Source organism: Sarcophilus harrisii, chromosome 3 (genome assembly GCF_902635505.1).
Source record: "Sarcophilus harrisii chromosome 3, mSarHar1.11, whole genome shotgun sequence".
NCBI classification, from domain to species: domain Eukaryota; kingdom Metazoa; phylum Chordata; class Mammalia; order Dasyuromorphia; family Dasyuridae; genus Sarcophilus; species Sarcophilus harrisii.
In genome coordinates this window covers 593,133,772-593,146,504 of record NC_045428.1, presented here as the reverse complement: position 1 = coordinate 593,146,504, position 12,733 = coordinate 593,133,772, and the positions used below count along the sequence as shown (strand labels likewise).

At 52.1% G+C, this 12,733-nt stretch overlaps 2 long non-coding RNA genes across 2 annotated transcripts; one reads left to right on the top strand and one right to left on the bottom strand.

The window, feature by feature from the left end:
* Nucleotides 1-5,769: 5,769 nt before the first annotated feature.
* On the bottom strand, nt 5,770-8,237 carry LOC111719939. The gene is made up of 3 exons (XR_004233520.1): nt 8,065-8,237; nt 6,025-6,204; nt 5,770-5,905 (listed from the first exon to the last, which is right to left on the bottom strand). It is a non-coding gene; the product is annotated as an uncharacterized LOC111719939 (long non-coding RNA).
* Nucleotides 8,238-8,353: 116 nt separating this feature from the next.
* LOC116423041 lies at nt 8,354-12,730 on the top strand. The gene is made up of 3 exons (XR_004233527.1): nt 8,354-10,405; nt 10,569-10,669; nt 11,329-12,730. It is a non-coding gene; the product is annotated as an uncharacterized LOC116423041 (long non-coding RNA).
* Nucleotides 12,731-12,733: the final 3 nt, after the last annotated feature.

Sequence of the window (12,733 nt, the reverse complement as noted above, 5' to 3'; positions counted from 1 at the left end):
TTCCCCATGGGTGACCTGTGAAAGATCCCTTTCCTATACCATTAAGGGCTATGGGAACAGATGCTGGTGGAGAACTCATTTGTCTTCCACCAAGGACTTTAAGAACAGGGAGTATGATGGGAAACTCCCCAGGGGGAGAAATGATCCATTCCTTTTTGAACTGGGACTGTGAGAAATTCTTACCATTGTTCACTGGAGGCAGTGGGAAACTACCTGAGAGTCTCTTCACCCTTTTCTCTTGAAATCCCACTTTGCGGGGGAGATGTCACTACTGTCAACTTCCCTGAAATGTGGGGTTAACACAGGCCCCCTCCTCGGTCTGTGGTCTCTGAAAAGGGCACATCAGAACGTTGGGACTAGAAAGACGTTTAAAGATGTCTAATCCTTGGTTCTTCCCAGCAATTCGTGATCCAAGGCAATCCCAATAAACTTTGGATGGAAAATGTCAGGCAGAGAGAGACCTATGGAGCCTGAATGTGGATCAATGAACTCTATTTTCACCTTTTATTTTTTTCTTTCTCATTTTCCCCTTTTGTTCTGATTTGTTTTCTTCCAATCTGACTCATTAAGGAAATATGTAAAAAACGAATGGACATGTATAGCATAAAATAAATAAGAAAAAAATTGTCTAATCCCCACATGGCCATTCTACAGCTAGGAAGATTGAAGTAGAGGACTCAACTTAAGTATCCAAGGTCATGGTGGGGACTAGAACCCATTTTTTCCCCTGACAATTGCAAATCTACAAAAATGGAATGGGAATTTGAGTCTGTTCCTGTCACTGAATGTACCCAAACAAATGATGGATGACTGTGGTTAGAGGCCAGTCAGGGGATTCCTACCCTGGGCAGGAAGTTAGGCTCTGCTCTCAGCAGTCCCTCCCCTGAATGAGATGTTATAGATTAATGGCATGATCCTTTCCTGAGGGGGCTGCCCGGAGGAGGCGGAGATGACTGGGTTCCTGCTGCCTTCCTGAGGGAGCTGCCCGGCCAGACAGAGGCAGCCCATCTAAGAGGGTACACTGGGTCCTGTCTAAAGCAGGGAGCTCAGGAAAGGAGGGGAGGGAGGAAGTAGAAACCGGGTCATGAGGGCCAGCGGAAGGACTGCAGGACTTTTAACCCAGAGAGAGAACAGGAGACTGGGAAGAAACAAATAGCTGACATTTTTTATGCTTTGGAAAGTGCTTTGCACCCCATGGTGGCTTCAGATCCTCCCAACATCCCTGTGAAGTGGGTAATACCCCATGTTTCAGATGGGGAAACTGAGATTCAGCAAGGTGAGCTGACTCCCCCGGGGATCACACAGAAAGTATTAACAATAGGATTCAACCCCAAATCTCTCCTGAAGATTCTTCTCACTATCATACTTTCAGGACTAAATGATTTAAAATTGGAATCTTAAAGGCCATTTCCAAACAGCACTTTAGACTTTCCCCCAAATCTCTTTACCTCGCTGGGCCTCAGTTTTCTTAACTGCAAAATGGGAAGGGAAAGGGGTCTCCAGTCCCCTTTCAGGCCTAACATTCTGCAATATCTGGACACACAGACTCTTTCTGAAAATAAATGGAGAGGGGGCAACTAGTGGTGTAGTGGATAGAGCACCAGCCCTAAAGTCAGGAGGACCTGAGTTCAAATGTGGCCTCTGACACTTAACACTTCCTGGCTGTGTGACCCTGGCCAAGTCACTTAATCCCAATTGCCTCAGGGAAAAAAAAAAAAGAGAAATGGAGGGACAGCATTGTTGACCTCCCTAAGAGGCAGGAGGGATTTTAAGGACAAATAACAGACTGTCCAACCTTCCTCAGCAGGGAAGTCATAAAAGTAACAGGGGTCAGAAGGGTTTGGGCAAAATTCCCAGGAGAGGGAAAGGGGTGGTAGAGGGGAAAGGGGGCAGCAGGAGTCCTGAAGGACACAAACCCTCCCCATCCACTCCTCAATCTGGTGCTGAGGGAGAAATGAAGACCCGGAAAGGGGGAGTGACTGGCCTGAGAGCTTGCAGCTGGTCACTTGATGTAAGACTCCAGTCTGATTCACACTGGCTTGGGCTTTGTCCAGGTCCTGATGCATTGGGGAGAACTGTAGGCAGACATCTTTGGTCCAAAGATACTGCCCGGAGTCTAGGGGAAAGGAGGGGACATCTCATCGCCTCATCCCTTCCGGTTTTCCTGTCAGAGCCAGGAGAGACCTTACAGCGTAGAATGGCCAAGCTCAAAGTGTCCTTAAAACACTGAATTTGGAGGGATCGTAGGACATGGGATGTCAGAGGCTAGCGGGGCCTGGGAATATAGAACGTCGGGGCTGGAAAGGGTCTTGGGACAGACAATGTTAGCTGGAAGGAACTTTGGAACATAAATGTCAATCTGGGAGGAACCTTAGAACATAGGGTTTCCAAATGGAGGTCTTAGGAAAAAGGCCATTAATGGACCTCGGCTCCGAGCAGGGGACCAACAAGGATTCCAGCTTTCAAATGTTTAAAAAACACTAAAATTAGATCTGGGAGGGATTTAGAACTAAAGCGGGGCCCGAAATAGAAGTAAAGCTTTGAAAGTCTTTAAAAGAAAATGAAACCTAGGCTTTGGACATAAGCTGGAAAGGGCTTTAAAAAGAATTCCCAAAGGGGGATTTCCATGCAAATTAAACCTCCGAAAAAACCCCGGTTTGGGGAATGGAAAAGGAAAAACTTTCAAAGATTAAAAATCACAAAAAAGAATTGAAAGTTGAAAAAAGGAAGAAAGCGTCCCCTAAATTAGGAAGACAAGCAATCAACCTCGCATTACATTAATAGGGGTTAAAACCCAAGTCCCTTAACCCGTGGGAGGAGGAAAAAAAAGGGAAAGGGAAAATGGGGAGGGGAAGAAAAAGAGGAAAAAAATTTAAAAAAAAGGAAAAAAGTAGGAGGAAAGAAGGAAAAGGAAGAAAAAGGGGGGGAAAAGGGGAGGGAAAAATTTAAATAAATCTTTCCTTAAAATCCAAATATTTCTTTTTTTTTCTCTCTCCCATGTTTCCCTTTGCATTTTCTCTTCCAAATTTGCCCAACAATTGTATTAAAAAAATAATACATATAATGGGAGTTAAACATAAAAACAAAACAAAAAAAAATGGAATATTTAGTTTTAGGAACCAATTTGGCAAAAACACAAACATAAATTCCAAAACAAAAGGGAAAAATCTCCAAACTAAAGGGCCCTTAATTAATGAAATCCCCCCACAACCCCTTTTTTGAAAGAGAAAAAACCCAATCACACAGCCATGCCCCAAAACTCTAACTCCCTTTCCCCCCCTCTCCCCCTCTGTCTCTCCCAAAACAAAAGGTGAATAATTAAATTTCCCCCTCACCCTAATCCTGGCCCACAAACACCCCTGTCCCTCCCCCTTTCCCCCAATATTTCCTCATTTAAAATTTTTCCTTTCTCTCCCCCCCTCCCCACTTATTAATTTCCAAAATTTCTCTTTAGAAAATTAAACCAATGCCCACTCACCTCCCTGCCCAACCATCCCCTAAAGGGAAAATTGGACAAAATACTTTGAAATCCTCAGTCTATTTGCCCCTTTCTCTTTTAAAAGGGGGGGAAAGTGAGAAAAAAACCCCTCCCATCCTAAAATGAAGAAAACCCTAATCCTAAACACTTATCTCCCCCATCCTCCTTTCCTCCCCCCCCCTCCTCCAAAAGCTGCCAAGCCGGAAAAACCGACCCTCACTCTCTCGGGAATCCGAAAGCAAACATGAAAAACCTCATCCCACACTTCCAAACCTTAACCAAACTTAAAACATTCTCTCCCCAAACACCAACCCCACCCTCGTCTTTGTTGTTGTCCCTAAAACCCACCCCCAAAAAAAAACCCCCCTTCCCCCCCCCCCCTTTCTTTCCCCCCCCCCCCCCCTCCCCCCCCCCCCCCCCTTTTCCCCCCCCCCCCCCCCCCCCCCCCCCTCCCCCCCCCCCCCCCCCCCCTCCCTCCCCCCCCCCCCTCCCCCCCCTTCCCCTTTCCCTTTCCCCCCCCCCCTTTCCCTTTCCCTCCCCCCCCCTCCCCCCCCCCCCCCCCCCCCCCCCCCCCCCCCCTTTTCCCCCCCCCCCCCCCCCCCCCCCCCCCCCCCCCCCCTCCCACCCCCCCCCCCCCCCCCCCCCCCCTCCCCAACACACACAAAAAAAACCCGCCCCCCCCCCCCGGCCAAACCCCAAAATTCCCCCCCCGGGGCCCAAACCCCCGCCCCACCCCCGCCCCCCCAAAACCCCCCCGCCCCCACTGGGCCTACCCCCCCCTTTCCCCCCCCAAAACCCCAAAACCCGCTACCCGCCCCCCCCCCCAAAAATTTTTAAAACCTTCCAAACCCGGGGCCCCGCCACCCCCCAAACCAACCCCAAAACCCCCCCAACCCCCCCCAAAAACCCAGGGAGGGCAGCCGCCGGCCCCTTCCCCCCCCCCAAACCCCTTCCCGCCTTTCCCGCCAAACCCAAAACCCAAACCCAAAATTTAAACCCCAAAAAAAACCAGCCCGACCCAAATCCTTTGGGCCCCCAACCCACCCCCCCAAACCCCGGCCGGCAAGGGCCGCCCCGGGCCGCCCAAAAAGGGCCGCGCCAAAGGCCAAACCACCCCCACCCCCCCCGGTCCTGGCCAACCCCCAAACGCCACCAAACCCCCCAACACACCCCAAAAAAAAAACCCCCCCCAAAAATTCCAAACCCCCAAAAAAACAAAATTTAAAAAAAACCCCCCGGGCCCCAAAAACCCCGTCCCCCCGCCCCCCCAAAAGGCCCCCTCCCCGGGGGGGGGGGGGGGGAACCCCCCGCGGGTGCGGGGGGGGGGAACAAATAGGGGAGGGGGGGGGCCGGCGGGAGGGAAAGAGGGCGGGGGGGGGTGGGCGGGCCCCCCGCCCCCGGGGGGCTTGGGGGGGGAAAAAGGCCCTTAGGAAAACGGGGGGGGAAGGAAAAGGGGGGAGGGGGGGAAACCCCCCCGGGAAAAAAAAAAAATTAAACCCGGGGGGGGAAGGGGGGGGGCGGGGTTGGGGCCTGGGGAAAAAAACCCGGGGGGGAGGGGAAGGAAGGAAAAGCCAAAAAAAAAGGGGGGAGGGGGGCCTTTTTCCCGAAAAGGGGCAAATTTGGAAAAAAAAAGGGGAATGGGCCCTTACGGGGAAAGGCAAAAAAAAGAAAAAGGAAAGGGGCCAGCCCGGGGCCCAAAGGGAAAGGGGGCCAAACAAAAAGGGGAAACAAAAACCTTTTTTTTAAAAAAAAGGAAAACCCAAAGGCCCTAATTAAAATTTTTTTGAAAAAACAAAAAGGAGGGAAAGGGGTTAAAAACCGGGAAAACCGGAAAATTGAACCAAAAAACCCCGGATGAAAGACCCCGGGGGCCCCAATAAAAAGGAAGGGCAAAGGGGAAAGAAAACTTTCCCCCCCCAAAACCCAATGAACCCAAAAAGGAAAAGGGGGTCCCGGGGTTTTACTTCTCAAAAAGGAAAGAAAATTTAAAAAAAAAAGGAAAATCATTCCCCAAAATCCCCGGGGGGGGAAAAAGGGCCCAATTTAAACCCAAAAAATTTTCTGGGGGAAAAACCCAGGAATTTTATCCCATGAATATTAATTGCACCACTGGAGGAGGGGACAGCATGGGAGGTCGCAAAGAGAGCCAGCTAGGATCTAGGAGACCTGAAATCCAAATTCACACCCCCTGGAGCCCTGCGCAAATTTGGGGGGCAGGAGAAGACTTGATTCTCTCAATAAAACCGGGGATTGGGGGGACCGGATGACATCTCAAGTTTCACAGAATGAGTCGGGGGTCTCTGCTGCCTGTTCCTACCTAACTCATCATCAGATTCTGGAAGGATGGAGCTATCCGTCTGGAGTCACCAAGGAGAAGTAGCTCCCTCCATCTGAAAGCAAAATGTGCACCCCAAGAAGCAGACAGTCCTAGAGGAAAAAAAGCAGGACCCAGGCGTCCAGAATCCCAGCTCAACAGCTTGCCTCTCCCCTGGGGGAGCTGGAAAAATCGCGCAGCAGTTAGTTAATCAATAAGCAATTATTAATACCTTCTGAGGGCCTGGCAACTGCAAAGCCCTAGGAATAGGAAGAGTAGCAGAAGGCAGTCGTTACTCCCCAGGAGCTCATAAGCTAAAGGCCGAGGGGAAAGGCGACATGGGATCCAAATATGGACAAGCGAGCTATCGACGGGATGAATTGGAGCTGATCCACAGAGCGAAGGCTCCGGCCTAATGAAACACAAAACAGGCAAAGGAGCTTAGCGGCCAAGGGAGAGACGAGCCTGCCGCCCCATGCACACGGCCGGAAACACGCAGTTACATTCAAGGCACACTTCAATGGACAGGCCCGGGAAAACAATGGGCAGGCAGTCCTAGGATGCTGAGACTTTCTCTGCTCTTTCTTCTGGACAAGAAGCCCGAACCGGGGAAATCCCGTCTTACAGAGGCCGAAGCCGAAATGTAGGAAGGAATGCACTTTATCTCCGCTTACTCACCCAGGATAGAAAGGGGAGGGAGGGAGGACTTGGGAGTCACAGATCTAGAGCTGGAAAGAGCCTTAGAGATTCTCCAGATCGGGAAACTGAGGCCCAGAGTCTTTCAACTCATCGGAAGTCACAAACATGGTAAGAATCAGAACTTAGATTTAAAGCTAGGGCTCCAACCCTCTCCCCTTCATTTCATATCTAGCAAGTTATCCTGGCGTGGCTAACCTAACATTAGGTGACTTCAGCCCCATGGGTGTGCACCTGTGTAAGGTACACGTGCTTATGTATGGAGGGCGTCTTGTGTGTGTGTGCTCCTGGGCACTCAGCCTGCCCTTCTGGCTCACTTATATTCCCCTGGCATCAAAGCTCCAGAATGGGCTCTTGATCCACCGAGAGAAAGGTCAAGTCCGCTCGGCAACCCTGGCCCCCTGTCTGGCCCCGGACAATTCCCAGGCCCTAACATCCATCCTCTCTTTGCCATTGGGAGCCAAGACCATGACTCTACCTCGGCGCCTCCTCCCTCCTCCCCTTGGCTTTAGGCTTCCAGCCCCTCAGTTTGCCCTTTTGATATTTAAAATATCCCCCACTCCTCTTCCTTGAATTTCCTGCTTTCAGGCCCTTCATCATTCCCACCCACTTCTCTAAGTCCCTTCTTTCTGCATCCATCCATTTCTCTCTGTGTTCTTCAGTCTCTCTGCTTTCCACTCTCTCCCTCAGTATCCCTTTTTCTCCCATCTACTTCCTTCTCTGTCCTCAGCCTGCCTTTCTAACCCTTACTTTCACCCCTCTCTGTCCCTCCGCTCTCCCCTCTCTGCCCTTTGGTCTCTCTTTCTCCCAAATATCCCTCTTTCTTTCCCTATTTCCCTTCTAGTCCCTCAGTTTCTCCCAGCCTTGACCTTCAGCGTCTCCTCTCGCTGTGTATTCTTTGACGTGGCTCTGCGCCTTAGTCCTTTCCATCTCTTCCATTCACATGTCCCTTCTCTGAATCTCTCCCATTTTTGGTTCCTCGGGATCTTTTCCCCTGGAGAATCCCACTTCTGTTTTCAGTGCCCCTTTTTCTCTCCTTTAGCCTGCTTTTTTCTGACCCACATCACTGTTCTCCCCCCCCCCAGCAGTTTCCCTCTCCCCCTCCTTCCTTCAATCCTCAATCCCCCTCCTCTCCAACTCTCTGTCCCTCAGTTTCCCCTGTCTACGTCCACCAGTCACCCTACTCTCAAGTCTTCCCCATTTGTCCCAATCGCCCCCTCTCTCCTTCCTCCTTGGTCTCCCTCCACCCTCTCTCTCTCTGTTCCTCAGTCACCCCTTTCATTTCTTCTCTGATCGATTCAATAAATGGCTTTATCTCCCTTACCTGGAGCCCCTTGGATGCAGAAGAGAAAACCAAGCACCGAATTTCCTGAGATCAAGGAAATTCACCTCCCACCCAATCATTTCCTCCTGGGGTGGGAGGAAGTGGGAGGGAGGTGTGCTACTGCCCTCCCTCATCCAGAGGAAAGGGACACTTTAGGGCAGTATCTGGGGACTGATCTCACCCCTCGTCCTGTCTGCCGATTCGGAGTAGTCCCCCCAAGAGACCCCCTCTCACAAAGTCCTAGAGTCTTACGTTAACGGGATCTTGGAGCTTCTCAGTGATGTTCTTGTAATGCAGAATGTTAGAACATACACAGACCAAGAGAACGAGGAATGAGCCTAGAATCTGAGGCCATATAAGCTGTTAGAGCTGCAAAGCCTCATTGAACACTGACTGTGGAAGCGGGGAAGGATCTCAGTGACAGAGCGGCAATTCCCATCTCCCATTCCGATGGTTCCGGAGACAATGGGACTAGAACCCGTGTCTCGGAATGGTCGGTATTTTAGCTGCTCCCCTGCACTGCCCCCGTGCTTCATCGTACTTTAGTTACTCTCCCTCTTCTGCCGCCTGGTGACTCCTCTGGACCCCCATATTTGCATCTTAGGGTTGTCACCCTCCTTTTCCCCCAGAAACTCCCGGAGTTCAGGAAGACAGGCCTCTGAAACCAATCTCTAACCTCTTTGCCTCCATCCCCTCATCCCTTTGCCCTGTGCTCTCCTGTAAATAAGGAGGTCAAGGAAGAAAGGTGTTCTGGGAAGGGAGAGAGGAAGGGGCAAAGAGCAAAGGGCTGTGGGATCCTCCAACTGATCTCGATCTGCCTCTGTCCCCATGTCTCTCACATGCTTGGGTCTCTGTGTTATGGTCTCAGTCTCTGTCTCCCCCCGCATCTCTTTCTGTTTCTCTCCACCATGTCACCCTGTCTCTTTCCAGCCCCATCTGGGAGAGAGAGAGCCTGGGAGGGAGGAGGAAGACTGAGATTTCTAGCTCTCACCCCCTTCGTCCTGAGTCAAAGAGCCAGAAAGACAGAGAGAGATGCAGTGTGAGAGAGAGAGAATGAGAGAGAGACAGAGAGAGAGAGAGAGGAGTAGGAAGTGGAGCTTCAGGCAGAGGGTGCGAAAGGGGGTCTGGGAGGAGGACAGAGACAGAGACGCATAGAGATAGAGCGAGTTAAGGAGGCAAGGAGGAGGAGTGGGGTGACTCGGGGACCGAGGCAGGGGAGCAGAGAGAGAGTGAGGTGATGGGGAAGGAGGGGATGAGGGGCTAGAGCAGAAATGGGGGCTCCCCTCCCTCACGGACCCCCTGGCTTGCTCACCAGCTCCGCTGTCCCCCTGTGCGCGGTTGCCTGCTTCTGTCGGTCTGTGTCCCCCTCACATCCGCCCCCGCCTCCGTCCCTCAGCCCCTCTAACCCGGCTCCCCCAGGGACCGCCTGCCGGCTCCTGCTCCTGCAGGCTGCCCATTAGAGGCTGAAATGTGATCACGCCGGCCCGGCCTCGCTCCCCACCTGGTGTCCGGGACGGCCAGAAACCTGACCCTCCTTCCCTCGGCCCCCCCCCGCCCCCCCGGGCCCCCAGACTTGGACGGCGCCAAAAACGGCTGGATTGCTCGAAGCCTTGGAGCCCCCAGCCCAGATGGAGAGAATGGCAGGAGGGAAGAGGAGGAAACAGAGGCAGAAAGGTAAAATGAGACCGGCAGAAAGGGGACCAAGAAGAGACGGAGCTGTTGAGACAGTCAGAAATCCCCGGGTTGTCGTGATGGGGGGAGCAAACTCAGCTTCCAGTTAGCCACAGAGAGTGGCTTCTCCTCCCAGCCCCTTGCCAGGTCCTCAGGGGGAGCAGCCCCCAGCCTCCCCCAGAGACCAACCCCCTCCTCCCCCATCTCCATTCCCATGCTGTCCCAGGCGAGCCAGCCAACTTATTAGCCGTCTAGACACAGACCAAATTAGAGCCCCCAGCAGGGAAGGAAAGCTGCAGGTACCACGCTGGAGGTTAACCCCTTGCCCCCCATTTTCCCAGCCCCTCATCCAGATCCTCCGCTTCCCAATCTAGCCACAGGTGAAGGTGGCCAGGGGCTCTCCAGCTCCTGGCCGTCGAGACTAGAGGAAAGGCTCTTAACTTTGGGGGGCACTAGGGACCCTTTGGGCAGTCTGTGAACCCCTTCTGAGAATCACGGTATTAAATGAATACAATTTAATTCCACAGGATTAAAAAAGAACGGAAGTACATGAAATACAATTGGGAAAAAAAAAATGCTTCCCAGACTCCAGTGTCTCCAGTTTGTGACTTTGAAGGTTCTAGAATTCGACAAGTGAACGTATCAGGGTTCTCTGTCGCTAAGGATCTAGTCTCTTTGGGTTCTAGACTTCTGGGATTTGGGAATTCTAAGGTTCTAGGATCTTAGTATCCCAAGATCCACAAATTTGGCAGCCTTAGTCTTAAGGAAAGAAGCCTTTCTCCGACAGTTGGACCCTCCTAGAATCGGAAGAGCTTCTCCCCGGCAGTCCCCCCCTCCCATATCCAAAGCCGGATTCGGCCATAGGCAAAGGGGATGGAAGATGGAGCTGGGGGGACCTGATTCCCAGGACTTGGCTGGCTCGGTCTGAGTCTGTGGCTGCTGAGGCTAAAGGGTCCAGGGTTGGAATGGGGGAGTGGCAGGAAGGAGTTAAAGTTGGAAAGTTCAGATCCGGGGGGGGGCTGGAGGAAAGGTGGTAACCACTCTGCCTCCTGCCTCCACGGACTTTATCTTCTCTTCCTGAGCAGCCTCTGCAGGGAAATCAGCCCCCACCCATGAGAGGCCGGAGGGCCTTAGAGCCAGATCAAGAACAGACAAGGATGGGAGAGGAAGGCGCTGTGGTTCTGGGGTGAGCGAAGGAAGCCTCAGGGGGGGGGGGGGGGGGGGGGGGGGGGGGGGCCCAAAGGGGGCAGAGACAAAGGGAAGAAGGACGAAAATTCCGACTTCTCAGGGACGGAGCCGAAGGCTTCTCCCACCAGGCCCAGAGGCCTGCTGGGTAAAAGGGTGAGGGTAAAGCCGGCCTTTGCTAAGCTCTTCCAGAGCAAGATAATTCTGGAGCTAACGCGGCGAGGAGGTAGAGAAGAGAGAGGCAGACATGGAGACAGATGGAGATAGACCCACACAGAGATGGAGAGAAAAGGCAACAGAAAGAGATAAAGAGAGATACAAAAAAAGAGAGAGATCACCCAGGACTCTCTGGAAGGGCTGGGACAAGGGAGCACCAGCTGGGCTCAGAGTGATGAGAATGGCTGAGCAGGATAGTGAGATAGAATGGGGGGGGGGTGCAGTTAGATGGCACAGCAGATAGAACACTTACCCCGGAGTCAGAAAGACCCGAGTTCAAATTTGACTTCTGATACTACTAGCCGAGTGACCTTGGGCAAGTCACTGAATCCTGATTGCCTAAAAAAGAAAGCAATGGGACTAGGGGCTAGGACTCCAAGGCATTTGGGGTTTTGTGAGATCTTGGGACTGTGTATGAGCTTGAGAAAATACTTGCTTTCCAAGTCTTAGTTTTCTGCTCTCCACCATGAGGGAAATGGACAAAATGATCTTTAAGGATATCATGGGGTGAAGACCCAGGAAGCCTTCCTCTGCCAACTTGCTCTGATTTAAGGCAAGTCACATGACCTCCGGCTTCCTTTTCATCATCTACATAATGGGAATAATTGACCCCTGCCCCCTGTCCCACAATCCCAGAATGGTTATTACTTATGAAGAAAATGTTTTGCAAAACTTGAAAGAGGGAGGAATGAGAATCATTTTTGGACCCTAAATAGTCCCACAGGCTGTAGAAAGAAGCAGGGAGGGCTTCCTGGGAAACTAGGGCCGCCCGAGCCAGCCTCAGAAGGACTGGAAGCAAAGGAGAAAGGGAGGAACTGAGGAGCAGGAGGACCAGGGGCTGCTCATGGGTAAAGGATCTGGGATTCTCCTCCGTCTCTATTGCAGAGCCCCTGGGAATTCACACTGGGACAGACAAAGATCTGGGGGTCTTGGAGACTCCTGCTCATCTGTAATTCCAGACTTTAAAGGAAAAGGGCTCCTAGAGCCAGAGGAGGATCCCTGCCCCCTCTCTCTGCCTTAGTTTCCTGCAGAGTCCTTTCAATGGACTGAGACTCACAAAGTGCCCAAATGGATTAAAGAGTGGGACCAGTCGGGCTCTTTATCCCGGGGAAGGTTCACGTCCCTGGGTCTGACCCCTGGAAGCTCCTTAAATCAAGGACTATTTTTCCTCTTCTTGTTTCTCCAGCACTCGGCAGTGCCCGGCATGTGTTTGTTCTTCGGTCATTTCAGTTTCACTCGCTGTGACTCCATCCCTTATTCCATCCCCTCATTTTACAGATGAGGAAATCAAGTCCTGAGCTAAGAAGTAGCTTAGCTGAGGTCACACGGCCAGCCCTGCAAGGCTCAGGCTGGGACATCGGCTGACTGATCCCCAGTGCAACCTCCCCCAAGTTCTAGGCTGCCGAGATAAATAAAAGACCAAAACTTTAAGCAGGTCTTTTGAGGGACAACTTGGGGGGGGGGGTTATGGGGAGCCAGAGAAACAGCAAGCCAAGGTGAAAACTCACAGCAGAAACAAGGCTTGGGGGTCATGGGGAGCCAGAGAAACAGCTAGGGTGCCAGAGATGTCCGGCGTCACACAGCACACAGTCAGTACTGCAGCGGCTCACACTGATGCTCACAGTCCTTAGTCCCGTGTCACACAGACAGAGAGGCAGGCATGCTCACATCGCAGCGGCGCACACCGGCCCAAGAAACCCAGACACGCGCCAATCCTCTCAGTGCATGTGAGTTTAATTCTGGATGATACAAAAGAACTTGAAAAAAAAAAAAAACAACCCTAAACTAATGTGCTCCTTTTCTCCCTGTATCCCTTCCCTCAACCTGGAGAAATATAGAGACCTTGTCT